We start from the raw sequence: 354 nt of genomic DNA on the forward strand, positions 1-354 counted from the left end.
GTTTAAATTTATACGAAATATGTCAAAATTGCGAAAATTTGCAAGTAATTTTGTGGTTGAAAAATCGTAAAATTTTTTTCTTTTATAACTAAGCTTTTAAAATTTGGTACAAGGTTGTCCATAAGTTTTTCTTTAAATATCTGTAAAAAAAACTCAACCGGACTAAGACAAAAAATTTTTAGGAGTGTTTGAAATTTAAATTTTTACAAAACCGCATTAAATAACGGTTTAGCCTCAAACGATTTTTGATATTTGTTATTATTCAAAAAGTATGAGTCGTAGACACTTGAAAATTTTACCAGTTGTTTAAATTGACATTTTCTTTATATAGTTTTATTTTCAAAATATTTCACT

This window comes from Acyrthosiphon pisum, unplaced genomic scaffold (assembly GCF_005508785.2).
Source record: "Acyrthosiphon pisum isolate AL4f unplaced genomic scaffold, pea_aphid_22Mar2018_4r6ur Scaffold_20977;HRSCAF=22695, whole genome shotgun sequence".
NCBI lineage: Eukaryota > Metazoa > Arthropoda > Insecta > Hemiptera > Aphididae > Acyrthosiphon > Acyrthosiphon pisum.